The sequence below is a fragment of the Ciconia boyciana genome, chromosome 8 (assembly GCF_034638445.1).
Source record: "Ciconia boyciana chromosome 8, ASM3463844v1, whole genome shotgun sequence".
Taxonomy (NCBI): Eukaryota; Metazoa; Chordata; class Aves; order Ciconiiformes; family Ciconiidae; genus Ciconia; species Ciconia boyciana.
Window position 1 is genome coordinate 2,691,024 of NC_132941.1, and position 24,828 is coordinate 2,715,851.

The 24,828-nt window shown below is 42.2% G+C and overlaps 1 long non-coding RNA gene across 2 annotated transcripts in view; it reads right to left on the reverse strand.

Annotated features, from left to right (window-relative positions):
* The window catches only part of LOC140655844 (uncharacterized), a 146,381-nt gene extending 123,408 nt beyond the window's left edge, over positions 1–22,973 (reverse strand). For both annotated transcript variants that reach the window (XR_012043889.1, XR_012043891.1), the window contains exons 1-2: positions 22,655–22,973; positions 21,531–21,660 (exon numbers count right to left, since the gene is read on the reverse strand). This is a non-coding gene — a long non-coding RNA (uncharacterized lncRNA). The remainder of the gene's footprint in view (positions 1–21,530; positions 21,661–22,654) is intronic.
* Between the last annotated feature and the right edge of the window lie 1,855 nt (positions 22,974–24,828).

The following is a 24,828-nucleotide window of genomic DNA, read 5'->3' on the forward strand; positions in this document are numbered from 1 at the left end:
TATTTTTGATAAGGTGTTTCTACTGTGTATCTTAGGTTAAGTATTAACTTACATGAGAAACAGATGTTTCCCCTTTGCAAGGAAAAGCATCTTTTCAAAGGTCATCAGTGGGAGAGAAGGACTTCCACAATTAACTAAAGGCAGTGGCAGCTGCCACTGTCCCTTCTGCTTTTAAGATCTTTTTCACATGGCTTTAACTCTACTAACAGTTTTAAAGAAGTTGTTTCATCTCACTATCTGGTAAAAGGTATTTTCCATACTTCCATTGCATTGAGATTCATTCATTGGGCCATTCCTAAAACTGCAAAGACTATTTTGTTCAACAAATCCAATCCCTGTGTTCATTCCTAAACATAACTCAAAATATTTCAACGGTGCCTCCCCTCCTTTAGATGTTTTTAATATTGGATAGGGAGATTTGCAGGATGTAAGCTTTACAGCCTGTGAAGTTTTCACATCTCCAGGTGGAATTGCTTAACAGTTACAAAAAAAGAAAACTTAAAAAAACAAAAAAGAGAGAGAAGACTTGAACCTGATGGTCCACAAAAGAGAAGTTAATAAAACACAAAGAATTGTGAAACAAGTACAGTTTTCCTCACTGGTTAAACTTAATGGAATTAATGATCTGAGTTTCAGTGATACCTAAAGGCTGTATTGTATTACTGTATATAAAGAATAAAGAGTCCCTGTCCCCTTGCAGTATTGCACTCTCTTCAGGAGGGTAATGAAGAACATTCATAAATAGTAATGTATAACTATGCATATGTGCAAAGATAAACAGCAGATACAGACCGACAGGCGGAGCAGAGAATAGCTCAGACCAAAATTAGACATCAGCACCCACAGAATTAAGGGAATCTCATGTGGAATCCTTGATCTCAGCACATGAATAAATCAGGTTCGAGGAAAAGGTAGATCTAAACCGAGATTCTCAACCTGGTTCTGTTAGCTTCAGTGGGTGACTACATGCAGGCAATAACATTTGAATTCTTTACACCATCAGCTATGGGAACACTAAATCTTTGAACGAGGAGACCGAGGACCTGTAAATGGAGAACTCTCTCTTACTCCTTTCTAACAGCCTGTTCCCCGGTGATCTTATCTGATCTCACAGAAGGCCTCAGACGGGTTCCTGGAAGACTTCATACCTGCAAGGTGGCACAGTCCCAGTATCAGAAGGACTTAGGTCAACCCCTGCTCTCACTTAAGATTACCAGATTTTTCCCCAAAGCACAAGATCTTCCCAAGATTCACTGCCTCCTGCACACGCCAGCTCTAATTGGCTGTGGTCCTGTGCGGAGGAGAGGGAAAAGCATCCCCAGCCTGGTGGATGTGGCCCATGCCTACCCTGCCAACACCCACTTTACCTCCCAGAGCGGAGGCAGAAGCACACCAGGGAAGGGCAGAGCAATGCCAAACCACAGGGTGAGGCAAGGAGAGTGTCTGCATGAGTTCTGCAGCACCGTGATAGATAGCATCAATGACTAATAATTTCAGTATCACGCACATTTGGAATTATCAGCAAGTCACCCGTTGGGAGTGCACAAACAACACTGCACGGCACTGCGCTGACTTGGGCTGGTCCTGAGTCTTTTTTGTGCTTTAAATAAACAGAATCAAAGTCCAAGAGTTAAAACTCTATTTCAGCTCTTATAAACTGTCATTTTTTTAAATTACACAAGCAAACAGTACTAAAATAAATAAAACCTAAAAGCGAACACTTTCTAAGAGCCCATACAATTGTTAATGTCAGTACCAGAGAGCATTTGTCTTTTGTAAAGTTATATGAAGTCTTGGTTTGGCTGAACTCACATTGTCTGGTCATTTCTGGCTTCCCTAGTGAGAATATGAATGGTTTCTATTTAGAGGAGATTACAGGTAGCCATAAATTATCACCTAAGTGTGGGCTGCCTTGCTAGCCTGAGCACCTTGCCAGCTCTTCACATCACTAGATGGCTGATGCTTTGGCAGTAAAACCTGCCAAGTCTTGGTCCACGTAAACTCAGTTTTTGACATGTGTTATGTTGATCATAGGGAACCATTAGAGAGACCTAGTTATGGAAGAATGAAGCATTTTTTCCCCATCTATCATAGGTACTTTTCAGATGACTGCATTCCTGCATGACTACATCATCTTTTTTTTAAACCATCTCAGCTTCCTCACTGCCCTTGCCTAAAATATCAGCTATGACCAGGCAGCTCAGATTGTCCATATTACCCGCTGCTAGACACAGGATATAGAAGAAGCTTAATTATTACCTGGACATTATTGTTAATTGCGGAGCTTTGGCTTTCAGGCACAAGAGGATATTAATTACTACATTTACGTTTCTGACTCAAAGAAGTGAGTTGACATAAAATACTGCCATGAGTGGAGATGCACACAAAGGCCTTTTCCAAAGTATACAATCACTTAATGTTCTTGGTATAAAGCTACTTATATGTAATGCATGTGATATACGTTAATACACTAATCTTCTGTAGTGTACTAAGGAAAGTACTTTAAAGGCACAGTTTAATTAAGCTTCTTAACAATCCTTTGTGAGGATAAAATAATCATCCTTGTTTTGCAGGCAAGTGCTAAAAAGTTAATTGTATTACAAGAGCCAGACAGTGACTTAAAGGCATAGTCAGGAAAAGAGGTCGAAAGACTCAGTTCCAGTCCCAGTTGATAGGAAACTCTCCCCAATGGATGTACTAGCTCAAGTCCAATTTCATCTGATTCCTGATGTACTGCAAACCTCATATTTTAATGAAGAGATGACTTGAACTGTGAGAGATGTTGCTTTTCTAGAGAAAGCATAAAATATTTTGAGTGTTGCAAAATGGTAGCAATGATAAAAGAATACTTTGTATTCCAAACCTCAAAAACTCAGGAAAAAGCCAACATTAAAATGATGAACATTAAACAAAGCTGCAAGAACCTGATAAAAGGCAATACAATAATTGGTTTGTTTGGATTCTGAAGCTTCTGAAGGGTTCTGCCCTTTTTGTTTCCTTTATCAAGTCCAAAACAATCAGAAGTAAATGAATGAATAGTTATTACTGGATGTGAAGATGCCGTTTGAATGAAAAAGGGAGCTGGAGGGCAATCATTAAAATGATTCAGGTGGAAGGTCCACTGATTTACATAGAAATTATTTGTTATTATTGTATTAATGATGTCATATCTTTATCAAGTCACGATATAAACCAAGTCAAGTGTTTGGCAGGCGACTAAAGAAAAGCTCTTAACCAAGTTAACATATACAGTTTCATTCTTCTAGAAGAAAGCTTGTCTATTCAGTTTATTGCGCAATTGCTAGTTCAGTTGGGCTAATTAAGTCAATTATGTAAAAAAATTTTTGCTTGCCAGGGTAGGTGGGACTTGAGGAACAGTGGTACATACACACACACCTCTGCACCTATGTGTCTCAACTCACTAAGTCTCTCTCGCTCTCACTTATCCTCAAGCAGTTTATGAGCAGGAAAATATGCTTGTTCTGAACACTCATCATTTAGCAGTTCTTGGGCCAGGACTCCCAATCTTGCTGCTCATCCAAACACTGGCTTGAGTTAACCTCGTGGCAGATCCCGTTAGGACAAACGCACGTGCCACAGAGATAAGAGCGGTTCATTTCAAATGAGATTTTCAAGCTACATTGACTCAAAAATATTTTCAGGATCAGGGATATTAAAAACTGAGGAAAAGTCCATCTGCTCTGTATTTTCTGAGGGCAAAACACGCTGAAGCGTAGCACCATATCTCAGCATAAAGGCCCTCCACACAAAAAGGATCCGGCAGCCAAATTCCACCCTCTACCACACTATTAATAATAGTTATTATTACTCGAGCTCCCCTAGCTATCCTGGGTGGTTCTCAGAAAACAATGGCACAGCCTTTGCCTTGAAATGGTAATCTTCCATGGAGACATGATACAACAGGCCAGAGGAGCAAAAATGAAAGAGGGTGGGTGGGGACCGGGGAAGGCAGGACAACGGTCACAGTAATAGGATCACTCCTTATATCCTGTAACTATCTTGATGCTCCCATTAAGTGATTTAATTAATGACTTAGATATATTTCCAGGAAGGACTGAAAAGAGTATAGAGAAGGAGGGTGTGGCAAAAATGTTTAGGAGCAATAGCCAGGAAAGCAGACGAGTGAAAGTAAAACCAGTAGTTAATGAACACTGGAATTAAGGAAACTTGGATGGATTTTGCTTTATGACACAGCCTGTGGTCGAGACATTACAATGCCTCACTCACATGTGGATTCTCGGGTGTCTAGCAAGGTGTGAGACCACGTCATAGCCAAAACATTTATGGCGTCTCCCTCATCAGTGCAGCTTCTTTGTATCACAAAACTTGGAGAGAGTTAAAATCTCCTTGGTGAACAGCTTCAGCATTTAAGAGGGAGGGAGACAGATATGCAAACAAACAAAGAGACCATGAAAAACAACTTTTACTTGGGAAACCAGCTTCCAAACATGCAGAGCATTAGAGAACCGGTGTCATGAGTGTGAAGGGACCGTGCATCCTCCAGTCACCATCAGAGAGTGGCCGGGCAAGCTGCAAGGCTCTGGAGAAATATGCCACCTGGATTTAGGGCCCTATGGATACACTCAGGGTATTTTGTTGCTTTCAGAGATGGCCCTGCAGCACTTCCCCTAAAGACAGCAAGTCTTGTAGCCTGACCTGATTTCCTGCTGTCTCTGACATCACTCTGCTCAAAATGCTTGCAAAAATGGAGTGGATAAAAATGAAAACATAGTGGTCCTCACTGCAGATCATCTTTCTGTTCCATATAAAGAGTAGTCATGCCTTTGCCCTTAAGCTCTCAGGACAGCTGAGGAAGACAATAAGCTGTATTTAATGGAAGGTAAATGGGTTCTTGTTTTTCCTGAAAAGTTATTTTGATTTAAAAAGAAAATCTATCGAGCTTTCCTTTGCAAAACCAAATTTTAGCACAAACAAAAAATTACTGTGAAAAACCCTGTTTGGGCTGAAAAGGCACTTCTTGTAACTAACAAGGTTTGCCTGACTGGATCATTATTCTCTACCAGCACTTGCCACCCTTCACTGAAGAAAACCTCATGTCTCGTCTCCCCCGGCGAACAGGACTCCCCATGTGCAGATGGAGATGTGAGCAGGAAACAGGGCTTGTGCACCACCACAGCAGCGTATAACAGAGTCATGTTAGCAAAACAGGAGGTTTCCTCTGCGTGTGTTTGTCCTGGAGAAGCTGGAACATACGCAATGGCTCTCGCCGCTTCGCTCAGAACCACGTTGTGCAGCACACCTTGGTCCCTTTCAGCAGGCAGACCTCATTTTGGTCAGCGCTAGAGGCTGACCTGCACAATAAACAAACGCAGACCTCCAAATCGCTACGCGTGCCCCCACTCTGAACTTGTGCACCACGCGTACACTATTTCACTGAATAAGCAAAGTGATTTCAGGAACCAGGAAGCTTTCTTCTGGCTCGGGCTGTCTGTTTGCTGGCCTTGTATACTCCCCAGGTGCAGAGGTGAGCATGAGGTAATCACACCTAGTGAATATGAGGTTTAGTCTATAGGAAACCAGCGGAATTTATGTAATTTTGGCATGCAGTGCCTTTCTTCTCTGTAAATTTAGCAGTGAGTAGCATGCTCGGCTCCAGAACAGTGTGTGCACTATATTACATGCAGATCCTCCTAACCTTACTGCATTAGAGGGTGAGCCTCCGTCGGGGGAAAGGGGCTATGACCTTGGGCATCGGTCATCAGACACTCCTGATGTCCTCCTCAGCACTCCGGTACTCCCATCTGAGTTGGAATACCTGGTTCACACTCAAAAAAGGGATCTGAACTGAAACGATGTTTGTTTCCTGCCAGAATCTAAACTCTGTGTTAAGAGGTACATTTCCCAAATGATGCTAGAAGTACAGCGTCTATTCTGGCTTTGAGAAGAGTTGGAAAAGGATGTTCAAGGATAGGAAGAACCATTTAAGCTATCAGCCACAGGGTCAAGGGAGAAGAGGAGGGAGGGAAAGACCAATCTCTTTTCTTTTATATTTTTTAATTCTCCTGAGTGATTCAAAGATTTTGAGGCAGCAGCTGAATTAATGCTGTATCTTCAGGCTAGGCACAGCTCATATACAAGTGACAATAGTCCAACGGCTAGAAAAATCCTCTGAAACAGAGAGGAATTCCTTCTGAATGGCATTTTTTTTAGGTCTCATTCACAGCCTGCAAAAGTGAATGCTCAACTCAGTACAGCTCTGCCTGCAACGGGGCTGCTCTCGCCCTGGTGTGTTCACTTAACTCCCACCAAGGTTAAGGGACTCCCCTGCCTCGCAACAAACCACATTCACCCTGAGCTCTCTGCACACGCAGGAGCTCTCTGACTTACCCCATGCATGTGACATTAACAGAGCACTTCAATCTGCAGATGAAAAGCACCCTCAGGTATAGATCCCACAGCCCAGCTGGGACAATCTGTAGCAGCCATCGAGCAGAAGCAGCATGGCTTTTATACTGGCTGTGGCAAGAAGGAAACAAAATCATAGCAAGCACACAGACATTGAGAGGATGACAATATGCAGAAAGAATTGCCATTATTCCCCCTACTCAGCACTCATGAGGCTGAAACTCTAAGGCTGTGGCCAGATTTGAGCCCTCCGGCATATAATATGGATATATTTGCACATCAGCAAACTGGAAAGAGTCCAGCAGAGGGCCACTAAGATGGTTGGGGTTGACAAGGAGAAGCTGAGGGCTTGTTCAGCCTGAGGAAGAGAAGGATGAGATGACACCATACTGCACTCTTCACCTGCCTGAGAGGTTGAGAGAGGTGATGGAACCAGGCAGTTCTCAGAGGTGCTCAGTGAAAGGACAGGAGGCAACAGGCACGGCACGGGAAATCCTGCCTGGACATAAGGAAGAAGTTCCTTACGATGACAGTGGAACAGGGACCAGGGAGGTTATAAAATGATCTCCAACTTTGGCTTTTCAAAACTCCATTAGTAATACCCTGCACGACTTCATCTAGATTGGAAGTTAGCTCTGAGCAGATGGTTCAACTCGAGGCCTACAGAGATCTTTCCAAACTCAGTTTTTCTATGAGTTTATGATCACTGAGCCTTTCTGAGGTGTTACTAAGCACATGGCTGCACCTTGAGGCTGCTTTAATTTATGCTTTAATTTACTCCAGTGGAAAAAATGCCTCTGTCTCCTGATGAAATGCCTCCCTTTGCAACTTATGCTCACATGCAGAAGACAGGATTTCTTCAGAGCTGGCCCCAAATCACAGATCTGCCAGAGAAGAAAATGACCCTGGATCTGATTTCTGTGCAAAACTCACTCATATATGTTCCTCCATGGTCATGTCTTCACACAGCCATACAGAAACAAGCAGAAGAGTCTAGTCTTTCTGAGGCCAGGAAAAAAGGGAGTAAAGCAGCTTTATCCACAACTAGCATTTTACACCCTGACACGAGAGATACATTAGCACAGATTTCTTTTTTTTTCCCTGCAGAATATATCCACATTGGTGCTTCCCAAGCAACAGTAACAGAAGGCTGCAGTCCTATTTGGAATTAAAATGTCATGATAACAACTACAGCAAAAGCTGACATCTCTTCTATGCAAAGGGTTGAGGATTTGGGGAAGGGTTTTGCATGTTTGTTCGTGTTTTCAGGTTTTTTTATTGCAAAATGCTTTTGCAGATACAGGTCCTTTACCAAGTTTAAACTTTGAATTCCATTTTGACTCCTACCTCCCCACCTTAGAAATCAGCAGAGCCCTTTCAATGAACCAAAGGCTTGAACTTAAAGGAACAAAACATATTGTTCTAAAGGTAAATACATTTCACAGCTTGTTAGAGTTGTTCATCCTCGCACTCTCAGACAATGAGTTTTAAAAGTTTTTCAAAGTCATTGAGCCATCAGTCCTGTCATTAGATTTTTAAAATGTATTAGGTTCCTCATTATTTGGCTACACATTCCCCTGTGCTATGGCACATGTACTGTATAAGAAGCTGTGAACTTCTCCATGCTAGTGCTTCTGGGTTCTTTATTTTGTTTTACCAATGAGAAACATTTTATATGAATACAAGACTTTATTGTAAAAAAATTTATATTCCCCCAGTGTCTTTTTGTGTCAACAGAGGACTTTACTGGCAAGTAATGAGTTTGCACTAAGCAGGCAAACACAAATAAATGAAATCTATGTGGATAACCAAGTGTTGTGTATGTGTCTATTGTAACTCCAAGGATTTAAAAAAAAAAAAAAAACCAGCACAAGAAATCTGGTCCTTTTAGAAAACAATAGCCATTTATGAAACATTTTTGCCACTTACATTTCCAGAGAAAAATTAACCCCCAGCCCGTATGCCCTAACTTTTTAATTAGTCATTATATACCCAATCATGTATATGGTAACCTATCAAAAGCACATATGCTAAATACTTATGCATTATAACATTTAATATTAATTTTTGTTAATACAGTATTTAGATTTTTGCCTCCCTTAGCACTTTCTATACTTCTCCCTGACCTGTTCAGATGAGCACAAAGTCTTGGTGAAATACCTCGTGGCAGTCAAAAGAACAGTTCACAAAGACTGCAAGTAACGAAAGCATTTGAATAACCAGAGCTGTGTCACATGCCTAACCTTTTCCTAGCTGTATTTAGGATAAAGGATATTTGGCTTGCAGAGGCGCAGTCTAGCTGATATAATTGACCTTCTCAAGAATATCCGAACAATATCCAGAATTTGCTAAATATTCAGAATGTTTGCCATAGGATTGTCTTTGAGAACTGAGAATTTATGTACATCGCAAAAGCAGCAAGTCTGCGCGTGTCTTCAGTCCCTTTCAGACACAGACTGCTGGACTAGACAGACCTCTGGTCAGACCCAGGACAGCCATTCGCATGTTCTTTTGCTCACTTTATCTTCAAATACTACAGCGTTACAGTTTCTCCGCAGCACTCTTCACTCATTCACCAGTGTGCGGGTCATTTTGCTCCAGTCATGCTCCCTTCAAAAGGGAGCCAAAAGAAGAGCTGGAACAGCTATTCCGGTGTAAGGGTCAGCCAACGACGCAGAAAATTGAAGGGCACAGCCCATTTTGGAAGGCAAAGCTCCAGACGGTGAGGACAACCAGGGAACTGAGGGCAGGCTCCAGTTACCCTCTCTAGCAAAGGAAATCGCAGGAATCACCCAGATTTAGTTTGTTCAGATAGAGAAACTGTGCTAGCCCCCGCAGCACTGGCAGCTCCTGCATGGGTGCAGGTCGGTGTGTGTGACCCCCTGCGTGAGTCTAACCTGGGCAGGAGGAGGGCAGCTCTGCACCGGGCTGTGCGGAGGGGCCAGGAGAGACCCCCTCCTCATCCGCCCTGCAGAAAAGGCAGCAAAGGCAGATTTTTATTTCTTGCATCTCACTTTGAACTACCTCACAAACACTGGAGTGAGTTTGCTTATCACAGGCATTCCCAAGGAGATTATAAACACTCACTCTGCACCTTGCAGAGGGGAACAGGCTGGAAGTAGGTTCAGAGCTGCTGCGGGCCCCTGAGCTTGGCCTTTCGGTTTGCTGCAGCACTGGAATTCTCAAAGCCATTTAAGAGATTTAGGTGCATACGTCCCACTGATTTCAATGGAGACAAAGGGTTAAACTTCTCCAAAAGTTTAAAAATCCCAGCATAGACGTAGGACTGGCTTCACCACCACTGTGCTGGAACTTGGCAACGGTTTAAGAGGACACATCAACACTAAACAACAGTTTGGAACAGGAAGAGAAGATGAATATCTAATCCGATTGAAACTCCAGAGGAAATATCACGCGGGCTGACTGGAATGGACCCAGGAGTCTCACGCTAACAGCTCCGGTCTTACGAAAAGTTCTCCTCTGCTCGGGGTCTCTCACTACCCGTCATCAATGCCGCACGTCAGCATCTGGAAGCAGCACTGCATTTTTCGTAGCCAGAACCTCACTCTTACAGAACAACTAAGATCAGTCATGTATCTTTTAAAATCAAAACCAGTCCGTTAATACACTCGGTCAGGGATGTTTGGGAGGAGATAGAGGTTCAAATTCATTTTTTTTTGTTCTCTTATACAGAATGTATGAAACAAAAGTCTTCCAAAACATAAATGCTTCCTACTTAGGGTACCTAGTAGTGGGAGCATTGCCTTGTTGCTTCAAAAGGAAAAATAAATAAATATCTAAAGTCTTTCCACGCAGAAGTCCTAGAAGACTCCAAATTTCACGGTTATCTAGGAAAAACCATTTACGCGAATGCTGTTTCCCAACACCCAAGCTATAAATCGCCTCCACCTTCTGTGCAAGGACATCCCAAGAACTGAAACACCAGAAAACTGGGAAGCCAGCCAAAACCTTAAAGAGCAGTTGATCACGGTTCCCACACCAAAGCTGTTACATATGAAGTCTGTGGTGTCTCGGCGTTCTTCCTGAAGGCTGTTCTCATGCAGATACAGTAGAATGTGAAGAAACCAGTCTCTCCCAGCCTATGCCCATGGAAAAAAATGCTAATGCACTGAAGCAGGGAGAAGCTCCCACCTAGAAGAAACTGCGCCGGTGAATGGCTGCACACACAGACTTCAGACGTTCGTCTTGGCAACGTTACTGATGCTGGGAGTAGATTCTTTTGGGGAAAGAAGTTGGCTTTTGAACTTCCCATGATTCATTTCCTAGCATGGCTCACTCCTAGATCTTTATGGGCAAATTTTAACAGTCCTGTCCTGACAGCCCTGACACCTGACTTTTACTCCTACAAGCTGCAAGATGCAGAGGCGCTTCAGCCTGGCCTAAGTCCAAGTTGGTGGTTTTTTATTTATTTTTTAATAGTCTGGCTAGTTTTTAGCTGGATCAGTTTTCTGATACAGGTCATTGCCATGAAGACTAATGCTGGAGCAAGGGAGGCAGCAGGAACAAACATCTGGGGCTAGAAGAGAGTTGGATGGGATTTCCCTTTTGCTGACAGCTGACACTTATTTCACTATGAAGTGACCATGTAACAGCTTCCTCACTTGCTTTTGTGAACTCCTTCTTGACACACCACCACACACTGCATCTATTCCATTGCTTGTGAAACTATCCTAGTTTCACTCTATCTGAGAAAGATCTCCTATGCGGCTTTAAACAGCTTTTGAATGCATCTGCCTGAGCAGAGCACGTTCCCCCAGTGCCCAACACACGTGCTGGCTCTCAGCCGGTCTGCAGTCTGAAGACCAGCCGGACTCTGTCCAGGTATTGATGTTCTTCTCAGTGCAATATGTGACCATTGAGTTTTCACAGAGGTACCAGTGGGAGAGAGGGAGCAGAAGTATATTTTACACTCTGGGCATTTTACTACTTTTCCAAAGCAATATGTCTTTTTACGAAGTAGAAGACTCCAAAAGAGAAATGGCCTAACATAGGAAATTCAGGGATTGAAAAGAAAATAATCGTTAGTGTTCAGGAGTGCTTGGTTCTACAGCTTTTGTTTATTCACTTAAGAAACAGAATATGCCTATATTCCCTTTTCCCAAATTCCCATTGGTCCCCTCTGCTACATCAGCTCATGCCGCACTTTTAAAAATCCCATTTAAATCTCATAAATCGTTTTTCAGAACGAGGTAGGGAATAAAGCCTTGGCAGCGTTCAGCCCCAGGCACAGGCATGGTTCGGCGACGCTGCCACTCGCAGACGGACGGCTCCCCCTCGTGCTTTTCCCACACAGACAATCCCTGCCCAGGAGGTGAGACTGCCTTGCACGCAGCCGTACGCGCACGCTGTGCGGACGCTGATAGAGTGTTCAACGTCTCTGATGTACAACGATGACATTTAACAAAGGACACTTAAATCTCAGCTCCTTATTAAAATGTATTTAATAACTGAAATCATGCTAAGCGTGGTTTTATCAAGGTGATCCGGTCAGCGTGAGGTCTTGCATGGCAGTGTTTTTCTTTTACTGGACACACTAAATGCTTCCTCACATGAAAGAACCAAAACAAGTGTCAAAATATTAATGGCCACTGCCTAAGGAAGAAGAAGTTTTTGTGCTGGCTATTCTTGGGTAAGCATGGTTAGGTGATGCGATGAAGTAATAACTCTGTCAGTCCAGCTGGGCAGCCGCCTTCCGAGACAAATGCAAAACATCACCCTTTGCTTATTTCTGCATCTTATTCTGCGTCTAAGCATCTAACCAATGTGAAACTGTTTGCCCTCAAGATTTCGGGGATCCATGATTGCAGAAATAAATGAAATAAATCAAAGGGAAAAGGTGTATGTTTAATCTGGATATCCCCTTAGTGGAGCTACTCGTGCATAACGCTGCAACTATTCGATACTGAGATTAGACATTGCACTTCTTTGCGCAGAGTATCCCTAAAAAAGTGGTCTGTTGTAAACCAGGGACCTATGCAGCTTTCTGAACAGAAAAAGTTGGCCCAAGTCATGTTTGGATTATTCCAAAAATGACCTATCCCAGCAGGACTTCACTAAGCTTAGCTGGGCATTTTCTATTTAGATCCCACTGTCAAGGTCCAAAAAAAGATCTGCACTTAATAAACCTTCTTTATACCAAGGATTCAAACCCTGGCACTTCACTTTCCTTCTCTGCATGTATAAACCACTTTGACCCACAGGACAATTTTTATGCACCTTGAGTGTCTTCAACTGCGATAGAGCACTCACTTTTCAATACTCTTGACAAAGCCAAAGCCATTTTTTGCATAACCCACTTTCTTCTCAAGTCACAAATCCCACTTGGAAACTCTGTGAATTGGACACATAATAATTAACAGCCACACAACAATTTGAATAAAAAACACCCCTGAAGATCTGCAAAACTGAAGCATCTATAATGAAATGCAAAAAGTCCAGCCTCGGAAAGACCCTCAATCCCTAAATCCAGTTTTATTGCCAAAATCTGCCACAGGCTTTGGAAAACAGTTGTCATAAGGGAAGAAATAAGGACATTGCAGCCTAATTTACTTTTTAAGCATTGTCATTGGTATTATTTCATCAAGTTATGTAAAGGATTTAACTTCTCCCTAGGTCTCTATCAGCACTTATTCAAGTAATGACAAATCTGATTTGTTACAGGAAAAAGTTGTGTGTACCTTAACCCCATAAGTAGGTCTCAGGACTGAAGAACATCTACTACCAAGCTTACAGATCTCTCTATAAAAATTGAATACATTGCACATGGCTTTTTCATTCCCACTGTATATAGCCTGTCTAGCCTGAAATGGGCTCAGTGAGATTTGTGATGAAATCCTGACTGCTCTGAAGCGAGAGAGACTTCTGTCAGGGACTTCAGGGGAGCCGTATTTCACTTCTGGAATTTACCTTGTCTTTAGCTACACACGCATGGCACTTACAATATGCTCACATGCAATCTACCTATCTAGCTGTCAACAGCAATGTTTTTAAAAGGTTTTGTTGTAATTGGTATCTTATTATACATTTTTCACCACTTACCCAGAATTTTTCATTTTACGCACTACGTTAGTAGATTTAGCAGAAGCAAACCAGTGCAAGTGATTTGGATATGTTATAGCTGCCCTTATTCCAAATGATCTGGGAATTTATTTCCCATTGCACACAGCCGCCAGAAGGTACTGATTGCATCCTATGTATCTTAACACAGTGCTGTACCCAAGGGAAATTCAAAGTTTAAGGACACAGACTCATCCTCTGCACCAGTTACCAGTCCACAGCCTGTAAACACACGCAGCCCAGCAAAAGAGTGGTGGCTGCTGCCCACTGCTTTTCTGAGATCGGTCGGCTAGTCTGTCCTCTACATATGCTCAAATAATGCAGGACAGTCTCAGAGGAATCTCATATGGCCAAAATACTCTGTAACCTTGCTCACAAAAAGTGCAACTGCACTTTTAAAGAAAAGGCTTCTGCACAGTTCAGGAGAAAATCTGGACTGTGCTAAGGAAAGCTCTAAAGACACATGGGACTCCTCATGATGGTACCAACAGCAGGCGTGTTTACCCCCAGAACCTGCACGGGGACTTAAAAGTGAATCTAATGGGAACAGCAAAACACCTTTTTCCACTGAATTTTCCAAGGGGATCTAGCTTTTCCATTTTTAACCCCACTTTAGTTGCTCAACTGCTGCAGGGGGAAATTAGCTCCTTTGCTATGCTTTGGACACCAGCATTGAAGTGAGAATGTGACTTTCTGGATCAAAACAGAACAGTGTCACCAAGCATGCTCAGACCCAGAGTGTTCATCAAGGACCATAAGTGGAGCCTGTTTCTCCTTCTGCACTCTTCAGTAGTTCCTGTAGTTGATGTTTGTTCTCCCAGTGAGGTGCGGAATTTTCTCAGCAGAAAAGAGAGTTTTTGTCACAGGGAAAACACCAACAGATTAAGCTCTGGTGGCTTTAAGCTACCCAGTGACGTGAGCCTGCAAACTAATATCTGAAAGAGAACTTCTGCTACCAGTCTCCATCATTCTTTCTCCAGGCTGTTGCCACTTTCTTCCACAACTCATTGACACTTCTTCCTGCAAAGATGCAGTCTCAGCTTGTGGAGAGGGCAACCAGATGGACGCCCGGAGACACAGATGACTGCGTGACCATCAACAATTCTTCAGGACAAAACCCGACTCTCACTAATTGTATGGTACATAAGGTAGCCTGGAACTTCACCAGGGATTTTAGGCGATACCCGAGTATAAATGACAGCACATGACAATAATGGCCATTAGCATTTTTCCTCTGTGCAGAGTCTACATTCCCGTTTCCTGAACTAGATGATGTTTTATGGACATAAGCCTGCAAAGGGCCTTTTGCCATAACTATTCTATGTTTCTTCACTCTCGTTCAGATGGTGGGAGAATTTTTTTTTTGGTTGCCCCTAATGTAAAATTGCCAAGAATAACTGTTGCCTCTCCTAAAATGGCAGCTGTAGCCCTGTGAAAACAGCCCCGGCGGGTTCCTTTCTGAAGTGACAGCAGGTCTTACCGACATCAAAGGGGACGTGAGGTTTTTAGTGAGGGCTGTTTGTTGATTTTTTCTCCAGTGAAGTGATATTACATGGCATTTCCAACCCTCAATCCTATTAAGTGACAGAACTACCTAATAGCACTCATTAAATAACATAACTTGGTGTCAGAAATTCACTGACAGGCTCATACAATTGAAGTGGTAGATTTATGCCCTAAAACAATGTGGGTTTGGTGTTATTGTTACTGGTTTTTTAATAAATGTCATTTATTTTAACAGGTGAAAGCATAAGACCCAGGACAGTTCATTAAAAGGCTATCACTGATCAGCACATAACCAAATAGAAAAGTGGGTGCCTGAATTTTACATTTAGAGGGAAGAAAGTGTTAAAAGCATGTTCATCGCTGCACTTCTGAACCCCTTCATTTCTTGGAGATCATTTCTTTTGTGACACCAACCTACTCTGCAGTGTTGTCACAAGGCAGTCCTGTGTTGCAACAGTATTCAGGAACTTTCCACCTTTCTGTCCAAGGAGATATCCAGAATTATGCATAAATGAAAATATTAATCCATTTTTCCCTTTTTTTTTAAGTTGTCTGTTCCTTATGGGCCCAAAGCAAACACAGATAATAAAAACATTAAGGTCTCAAATACCATCATCATCCCTTGCTCTCAGTCAGCCATTAACAGCACATTTTAAACCTTTAACCCAATGTATTTATCTTGTGGAGTGAATGACAAAGTTTGTCAGTGTTCACAGAAATAAGGTCATCAATGATTTCTTGCTTCTTTCTTTCTGCAGCTCTCACCCTCCTGGAGCCTGAAGTGCTTTTTACCAACTGATATGCAAGTGATAACTGCAGCTTTCCTGAGGTGGAGATCTGGCAGTGGTTTACATCAGAATGCAAAGAGAGCATGAGGTGTAAGACAGGGAACAGCCAACTGTCTGCTTGAAATCCACCTTAACTCTCAACAGGCAAAGTAGAATTCAGAAAATGTGCTACCATCAACAACATTACAGCTCAAAAAATGATGTTAGGGGTCTCTTGATTCACATTTAATTTCTGAATTGTTATATACATGCAAAAAGTATTAGAAACCAGAATTTCTGTAGAATATCTGTAATAGTAAACTCTTATTTCTTCCCTACAAGAGAAGTCTACTTTGCAAGTTGCCAGTAAACTACCACATTCAAAAAGAAAGCAGAAAACGTGCACTACATAGTGAGCGATTAAGTTTTACTGGTAAGTGGCCACCCTCGTGTGAGATCCCACTGGAATTAATTGAGTACTCATGTGAGCAACTGCTCACCAAAATGAAAAGTAATTCACAATCTGGGCTAAAGGTCTGTAACCTGTACACACAAATCCTCCCAAGGTCTGCCCCTCCACAGTAAAAATTCATGTTTTTCATTATTTCTCCACCTGCCCTTTCTTACCACCCACACAACAAAAATCTCTCTAGGTTATTCTATCACCTTAGGTTATAAGAGTCAGTCCCTCTCTGGAAAGACAGAAGGACGTTATGGGGCTGTTTTCAGCCATGACTAGCATAGATCAAATTTTCACCTTCTTAATGCTGTGAGTAATTGTTCATTTGTAGCCACTGGAGGATGGTCAAGCCTATAGGCAAAGGTTTAGAAAAATCCTCTCTTGTATTCTTACAGTCTGTTGTATTCTTACAGATGTAGAAAGAAGCAGTATCATCACTGGCAAATGCAGAGGCAGACCGGATCACTTCAGTGGCTGAGTCCTAAAACACATTGCTTTCAGAAATTCCCACCCCTTGGCTGCCTTTTCACTACAATTTATCATCAATGCAATGATGTAAAAGAGTGCACTGCAAATGAGATCAATTTCTCAGTTTAAAACAAGTAATCAAAAGAGAGCAGAGAGTTATTCTTAGTGGAGAGCATATAGTGATCTACTCTACACAACAGTCTCGCAAGTAACGGCAGTGAAACACCTGATAGTGCAGTCAAACCGGACAGGCTGAACTAGCAGCCCCTTGCCACCTCAGCCATGGTCTCATCCTTCCCTCCAATGCTGCTGGCTCCAGTACTTGCCTGACCCTGCAGTGAACTGACTCAACTCACTACGCTGGTTGACAACTAACCAGGAGGGAAGAAGTTAATCAGCTCACGGGGTCATATGAGCACCAGCACTGATGGGAGGGAGGGCGTAAGCTGCAGCCTGAGGAAGCAGCAAATTGCAGTGTTCCCGAGGATGGAAATGAGTAGCCACAAACTTCTTCAACCACTGAACCCACGGAACGGCACCCTGCACAGCTGCTTGCTTCCTTGTGCCAAGTCGAGCCGATCTAGTGAAGTTCATGTTTTCTGTTGTCGTGATAACAAGGTCACATACAGGTACGTTCACATCAGGTTAAAACCGAATAATGAAATCAAGGAGGAGACCGTGACCTGGAAAAGGACTGTCTCCATACATCCCTGCACAGAAACAGTAAGAGACGTGAAGTGCCACTGATAGAACCAAACCCATTTGGAGGTAAGTACAGTAACACAGCTGAGCTGGTCTAACAGCTCAATGCTGCCAAAAGGTCTGTCCCACAACCTCCTCTCTCTTCTCTTTTCCAACACAACTCCCCATCACACTATCCTGCCCCCTCCTTTATGCTGCTTTCAACATTTACCGGACCTTCACTGAGCACGCTCAGCCTGCCAACTGCACAGGAAATCCTCACTGGTTTTTTCCCAGGTTAGTTTTCTGCAGGTGTAGTGAGTTGGATCTGCTCAGACAGGAGTACAAGTGCTAGGACAGCACAAGGGAAGCGGTGGGGGTGTGCAGTCAGACACAAGGAGGAAAGCAAGGGGAACCTTCCAATTTCATGGGATCACAAAATAATTTAGGTGTAAAGGGAGCGCTGGAGGTCATCAAGTCCAGTGACAGTGAATCACTGTCTTTGGCTCTGCTATATCATTGAGGCGAGAAGGCAAATCAGCCAGCAGCCTTCTGGCTGTGTCATCCAAAACACAACTCTCACAATTTTCCAATGACATTTTAAATTTTTTTAATGGAACATGAATGTTGTTGCTAAAATGACTTCTTTTTGTACCCTAAAGGAATAAAATAAAATATTCTTCCTGGAAATAACAATTAGCAGTTAAACCCCTGACTATAACACTCTAAGTAAAGGCAGAATGCTCTAAGGAATAGCAAAACAATGCAGTGAATATTTGTGCAGCAGGAAGAGTTTGGAGATGTTTGTTTACCATACAGTTTCTTCCTACTTGACAGATTCCTAAAGAACCCATATAAAGAACTCTGATTATTAATAGAGTCAGATGGCATGAAACGGTATTTCTAACCTGTTTATAAATGGTCTAAAGGAAATTACAAATACATAAAAAACAAAACCAAGTTTACAGTAAAAGGGCAGAGAGCTAAATTCATTCTTCCAGTAAGCAATATGTTATATGAAACTGAGCTGAGTACATCTGCCATCATTTTACCTGGAAAAAATCAAAGTGGGGAGGGGAGGAAAGATTTTTAGTTTGCCAGTTTTTTGCAAAAGCAAAACAAAAGGAAAAAGCCCATATATTGTAGTAACCTATTGTACATATGGATAAGTAGTTTAAGTAACACATACAATGATTTCACAATGTGCTTTGAAAAGATTCATTAATGTCTTTGGAAATATGGGAAAGTAATTTATAACACCACATAAAAAAGTAATAGAGGGTCCAGTCCTGTCACCACTAACTTAAACTGGGCAGAGTTGAGCTTTCAGGACCTTCCGACAGATTTAGAACATTTTTCAACAGCCTAGTTCAGATATTAGCAAGCCCCAGCCTGGCTGGCTCCCACCACATCCCCACTTGCTAAATTACTCTCTTTTCCTCTCCCCCCCTGCCTTTATTATAATTTAAAACAAAAATATTTTTTACGTGTTGAGCATTTGTATATTCGGAAACAGTGCCTGCCTTTTCTCCATTCTGACAGCTCTGAGCACTGATAGCCATTAGCAGCCTGCAAGTCAAGAGATGCAGACCAGCCAGATACACCAAGTCAGAGCAGCCCACTCTCGACAGCATCCCTGAAACCACCAGAGTTTTGTGAACTTCTGATTTTCTGTATCATACTGCCATGAAAACCTAAGTCTCCTACACAATCAGAGGGCAATTCTTGAAATGCAAAGGGAGTTAAGTTTCCAGAGCCCTTTATGATCTGAAAGAAACATTTTCCCTTTGTCTACACAGTAAGAGAAATGACAAGGATGAACATATGGTCTGAGAGGCTGTGTTAGGGGACCGGCCGTTCTCCCCAACAGTACAATCTGATGTGGCACATTTTACAATGTGAGCCTGCACCAAAGAAAGAGACCTTCTCTTTCTCACCCCCTGTCAGCACTGCAGTTCAAAGTGGCTGCTGGAAACACCAAACCTCTGCATGTGGCACATGAGATTTCCATCATTATCCTGCAAACCAGTTGCACTTTCACAAGATGCTGCTCATCAGACCAAAATTCTGATACAATTTTAAAAGGGAAAAAAACACCCCAGACAAACCAATAATAAGTTATTCTTTATCATGCAATCCCCTTGGCCAAGTCTGCATTACAGGGCACTTCCATTACTATCTTCTCTGGCTTCCATCTACAACAGACCCAGCATGCTCAGATCCAAAAGCACCACATCATGCATTAGGTAGTTAAATGCAGCAAGGGCAAGGGCAATGATCTAGGGTTCTCGTTTACCCTCTGCTTGTCTTGCAGCATTCATTTGTCCAGGAGAATTTCTTCATTAAGCATCTAAAGCCTTTTAGTTTCTGTCAAGCGATGCCACTTTGTGAACTGAAGCTGAAAACTTGAAGCTGTACATAGTAGGACTCTGCCCACGACATGCACTGAAACTCAGGAGTCCTCTAGGCTGCCTCCCTTAAAGCCAACTTTCCCTTCACCACCAAGGTGTTAAACTCTACAAGTCAGCCGAAATGAACCACAGCCTCTAAAAGACCTAGTGGTTCCTTCTGACAACCTGAACAGGAGGAACAGCCAGCCAGAGGCTGGTACACCTGGGTACACCATAGCATCTCACAGTGTCCGCTCCAGCCTTGACTCCCTCTTCTGTCTCTAGATATCAACACAGGACCAGGCTTCAGCCCTTCTTGGTGAAGAATCCCAGGAGCTCTAGTTAAGCTTCAGTTGAGACAATCCGGACACATGCCTCATCCAGTGGTAGGACATAGATCAGAGCTTCTCCCATAGGGTTTTGAACCAGCCTTCTGGTTCATTGACTTTTGTTCCTCTACTGCATGGTTTGGTTCAGATTTAAATGCAGTGATAGCTTCTAAGTTCAGCTCTATTGCAAATGCCTCTATCAGTGCCTGGCAGTTCTTCACATTGCCAAGACAGCTCATCAAGTTAATGCAGGCTGCTATGTCTCTTCCTTCCAGTTTCACGTTGCCCACAAACAGCAAAACTTTTCCTAATCAATTCTCTTGCTACTCTTGAAAGGCTGAAACAATGTGGTAAAAAATCTCCACCATAGTACAGCCGGACTTCAGTAGGAAAGTTTATTTCTTGTGCTTTCATTACCTTGCTGCCACTTCCTAGCCATAAGATGGAAATGTTAAATTATAAAAAATACAATATTAATCAACCAATTGAGTTGCCAGTTCTAATTTTGGATAGAAAAATGGACAAAGAAATAATTAAAGGCTTACCAAAAAAGCAGATGGCTGGAGAGTGCTTCTGGCAGTCATGCTACTCGCACATAGGACCACTTGAGTTTAACAAATGGGGCAACAGAGAGAGTACTGAAATGGAAATTGGGGCTCTACTCCATTCAAATTCTTAAAAATGTTTGGTTTGGATTTGTACCTCTGCTGTAATTTACAACTCTAGATTAGATATAGCAAGAGTAATATTCTTGACTAGAAGAAAAACAGAATGACTAAACCATTTGCCAAATCACACAGATTGTCTCCCTGTATACAAATAATACCAACGTATAAATGGTTTCCTAAATAAAACCTAGTACTAAACGTGTCTTTTACTAACACAGCAACAAAGTTCTACCAGTAGTTAGAGCACAAGACACTTCCCTGACTCAAACTGCAAAACTTCTTCAAGCAAGGCCCATATCCACGTGTAAACGTGCAAGTTATATCAGCGTGAAAAAGAAACCCACAGCAACTTGAGATTTCATGGCCATCTCCATGCAGCACAGAGACCTCCCGTTGCGAGACTACATCCCAAAGCTGCTTGTTCTAAAAGCATGCCCTTCACTGCTAATGAACTAAAGGGCAGTTGTTTCTAACTTCAGCCAGTTTTGAGACCATAAGGCATAGTGCAATACTTCCTATTTGATCAGGGAGGGAAAATCACTAAAACAATGGTAGTTATATCAATACAAAGGCACATAGGTAGTAGATTACACCAAAAAAGGAAGAAAAAAGACTCTCTCCGTCAGTCTTGCTGTAAGAAATCAGTTGCCTAAGCGTTTAACAGAAAAAACATGAAGGCCTTTGTCAGTGAGACACCAGTTGCAGCTTAAACTGAATGTATGGCCAAATATGACATCACCTACCACAACCAAAAATTAAGACTAAAGTTCTGCCAGTCTCAGGGACCAGTCACTCACCAGGGAACCGGTGGTTTTATATGCATGCCTTCCTGAAGAATCCAAAAATAACATTTTTCCACGGAGCAGAAATTCCTGTAGTGTTCACGCTCTTCGTTTCAGTAATGTTGCAATCCAAAGTGCCAGCCCTCTGTAATGAGGTAATCCGACAATGTAATTTGTAGTATTTTATTCTGTCAAAATTGATCTTAGTATTTCCATAGCAACTAGATCAAAACAAAAGATGGAGCAGACAGAATAAGTCTCTCCCTGCCACCACCCAGATTTTTATATAAATATATATGTACATATATAAAGCATTACACATATATAAAGTTAATGTCCATGATTCATCATTAAACAATGCTAGAAAAACAGCACTGGAGAAATAGCAGCACAGTAGGATAACATTTAAAAAAAAGAAGTGCTAGCAAATGTGTAAACTGACATCAATAAAATATTAAAAAAGTAATTGTTCAATTATCAAACACCAGCGAACAGAGTATGTCTTTCCCATTAAATCCATTCAGAAAAAGGTATTATCCGTTTCTGGTTGGGATAGATGGAAGTGAATATTGGCTTTGCTGACATGAGGTGAAGAATACAATATCTTCCCCCCCTAGGAAAATCACATTTTAACCATTACTGTTAACATGTTAATGTTTAAGAAAGCTTGACTGCCATTTAGCTACCTAAGCTTAGTTTTGGAAGTGCTGTATGCAATAGTCTTGCAAATGACTTTCAGTTTATTTTAGTGCCCTTGTAGGAGCTGAGCTGAGTCCAGACGCTGTGATTACAAAACGCCTCGGAAAACTCTGGATGTGGAACCCAATGCCATTTCCAATCAACTAATATGGTTAATAGCAACACCACCCAGCCCCTTCCTTTTGAAACAAAGATTGATCTGTTACAATGGTGGGATAAAAAGCTTGGTTTTCCTACAGACCACTTCTCCTTAACATTGGAGTAGCTTCTGAGTATTTCTTAGATTTCAGTTAGATCCTGGACAGATTGCCAAACACACCCTGCGTGCACATGTACACCTGCAAGCTTCACATGTAAGCATGCAAATCCCAATACAGCCACATGGTTCCTAACTTGGGTTTTAAGGAGAGGATGAACTTCTCCTAACATGTGACACATACCTGCTTCTAGAAATCTGCACAGTGTCCAAGAACAATTTTCTGACTCCGGCGTAGCGTTGCTTACAGCCTCTAGTATAAAATCGTGCAATGGTTTTAGACAGATCCATAAAATGGTTGGGAGGGAATTTCTGAGAACGGCATGTCAGCTGGGAAGAGGATGATATACGCGCTTTCGTTGTGCTGTATCGCTGCAGGTCCAGCCACGGTTTTGCTGCTGGCTGCCATCCATGGAGGTCACCAGTACCTGCTACCCAAGCACGCTGTATCAGCCATGGTAAGGGACTGTGGCTGGAAGGCAGTTCGTCTTCTAGGCCAACTGCTACTGCTTGTTAAGAAAAAGAGAGAATGTTAAGTTACAGAAATACTGGTCATTTAAAATAAACAAACGCTCTCAAAAGCAGCATATTTCTTTGATCCCAAGCTCTCCTGCTAGAAAACAGAATTTCCCCATCAGTTTAAGAAGGGGGATATGGTGAACAAAAAATTCTTGGTGAATACAGGAACAAAATTGTGTGCACGCATAATTTGAAGCATAGGAATGTTTCCACAGATTACTCGCCCTCCTAAAATGAAACACACTCAAGTCTTTCACCTGAGTAAAGACCCAGACCCCGTGAAGCACTCTTCTACTTGATGGCAATTCCCTTGAGTAATGACAGTGAAGAATTCAATACTGGCAGAGGCTCAACTATATATTCATACTGAATTCACGGATGCTTCTTTAATAACTTCTGTCCATACATGGTCTTGTAATATCGGCATTTCAAAGCTTATCTTACAACTGACACAGACTTTGGCATGTCTGCACATTAATATACTTATAAAAATGTACGCAACGAGCTGTTACCTTTTTAACTTCAAAAATCATTGATCTGCTGCTAGAGCAGGAGATGCAAAATGCTTATTTAGGCAAGAGTGTTTAAGAAGTATAAAGATAAATGAAACTGCGGATTTCTTCCTAATTATCAACAGTTTGTGACTATCAGAGAAGATGTACCTTTTCCATGTGAAACCCCTCATTACCCCTTCCTTCCAATAAAGGCAATCAACATTGAACTTAAAAAAAAAGTTCCCGTCTGCATCCAGTTTACAGGCTTTACCATCCTGCCCTTTGAAATGGAGTCTTGTACAAGGAAATTGGAGATTAAAAAGATTTAAAAATAAAAACAGTATTTATGTCTCCCAAATGGGAAGTTTGGAGCAGCAAGGGCAGGAAACGGACGGGTATTTAAGCTGATTACCCAAGCAAAGTCCTCTGCCTTTTCAGCAGTGCCATGGTCCCTCAGTAAAACCCTTTAAATTAATTGGAGTTTGGGGCAGGGGGAGGGAGGGGAAGATGTCAAATTTTATCTGGAGTGTTAGTGATGGCTGGCTGGAGAGGGGCTTTCAGGCCTGTTAATTGGGCCTGTTTGCTCCAATGCCACAAACACTTTGACATGAAATGTTCTAATAACCCCGCAGCGCAGGTGGCCGCCAGTGTCAGCCGGCTCCTGACGGCCCGGCCAGGCCTGTCCCTTCCACTCAGGGCCCGCTCGGCTGAGCCGGCGGCTTTGGGCCCGGCGGTCATTAACCCAAATGTTCTCGCTGTGTAGCTTAGCAACCAATTAAGTAGCCGGGATCTTTAACATTTGTACCAGAAATTCACACAAATAAAAGTCTTTTGGGCCATGCTGGCCTTATAGACATGGATCTTATTATGCTTTTTACCTAATTATCAACCTCGCTTTTTTCTTTATGCATCTGAAAAAGGATGGACGGCGGTTGAAGGCAAGCTCTGCCGAGCACAACCGGAGCACCGTTTCCTTCGGCAGTACTTCCATGGGTGTTGGCATACATATAGAAATCATACATATAGAAATTACATCTTCTCATTCACACTTGCACATAACTGACTAGATAAATAATATTATCATAGTGGGAAGAGCCAGAATTAGAAGGGAAATACTGCAACACTGAGATTTAATCTGGTGAGCGTTAGATCATGATTCACTTTGACATAAAAACTCAAGAGCACATTTAGCTCGGGCAAAACACATTACAATGTTTTAAACGAGAAGGAAATAAGTCCAATGTTTCATGAGCTGCATTATTTGCTGTTGAAATCCTAATAATTGCCTATGCTCTACACTTACATTGTACCTAATGAATTGGTTTTAAATTTCAGAAAGCTTCAG